This window comes from Mirounga leonina, unplaced genomic scaffold (genome assembly GCF_011800145.1).
Source record: "Mirounga leonina isolate KUSES-001 unplaced genomic scaffold, KU_Mleo_1.0 Mir_204, whole genome shotgun sequence".
Taxonomy (NCBI): Eukaryota; Metazoa; Chordata; class Mammalia; order Carnivora; family Phocidae; genus Mirounga; species Mirounga leonina.
The window spans coordinates 6,369,327-6,370,721 of NW_023270513.1; positions in this window are offsets into that span (position 1 = coordinate 6,369,327).

Here is a 1,395-nt window from a genome sequence, read left to right on the forward strand (position 1 = left end):
CCCCTCCGATTTCCCCCGCTTCAGTCTTCCCCTCCCGCTACCTTCTTCTTCTTCTTTTTTTTTTCTTAACATATATTGCATTATTTGTTTCAGAGGTACAGATCTGAAATTCAACAGTCTTGCAAATTCACAGCGCTTACCAGAGCACATACCCTCCCCAGTGTCTATCACCCAGTCACCCCATCCCTCCCACCCCACCCCCCACTCCAGCAACCCTCAGTTTGTTTCCTGCGATTAAGAATTCCTCATATCAGTGAGATCATATGATACATGTCTTTCTCTGTTTGACTTATTTCACTCAACATAATACCCTCCAGTTCCATCCACGTCGTTGCAAATGGCAAGATCTCATTCCTTTTGATGGCTGCATAATATTCCATTGTATATATATACCACCTCTTCTTTATCCATTCATCTGTCGATGGACATCTTGGCTCTTTCCACAGTTTGGCTATTGTGGACATTGCTGCTATAAACATCGGGGTGCACATACCCCTTCGGATCCCTACTTTTGTATCTTTGGGGTAAATACCCAGTAGTGCAATTGCTGGATCATATGGTAGCTCTATTTTCAACTTTTTGAGGAACCTCCATACAGTTTTCCAGAGTGGCTGCATCAGCTTGCATTCCCACCAACAGTGTAGGAGGGTTCCCCTTTCTCCGCATCCCCGCCAACATCTGTCGTTTCCTGACTTGTTAATTTTAGCCATTCTGACTGGTGTGAGGTGATATCTCATTGAGGTTTTGATTTGGATTTCCCTGATGCCGAGCGATATTGAGCACTTTTTCATGTGTCTGTTGGCCATTTGGATGTCTTCTTTGGAAAAATGTCTGTTCATGTCTTCTGCCCATTTCTTGATTGGATCATTTGTTCTTTGGGTGTTGAGTTTAAGAAGTTCTTTATAGATTTTGGATACTAGCCCTTTATCTGATATGTCATTTGCAAATATCTTCTCCCATTCTGTCTGTTCTCTTTTGGTTTTGTTGACTGTTTCCTTTGCTTTGCAAAAGCTTTTTATCTTGATGAAGTCCCAATAGTTCATTTTTACCCTTGCTTCCCTTGCCTTTGGCGATGTTTCTAGGAAGAAGTTGCTTCGGCTGAGGTCAAAGAGGTTGCTGCCTGTGTTCTCCTTTACGATTTTGATGGACTCCTGTCTCACATTGAGGTCTTTCACCCATTTGGAGTCTATTTTTGTGTGTGGTGTCAGGAAATGGTCCAGTTTCATTCTTCTGCATGTGGCTATCCAATTTTCCTAACACCATTTGTTGAAGAGACTGTCTTTGTTCCATTGGACATTCTTTCCTGCTTTGTCAAAGATGAGTTGACCATAGAGTTGAAGGTCCATTTCTGGGCTCTCTATTCTGTTCCATTGATCTATGTGTCTGTTTTTGTGC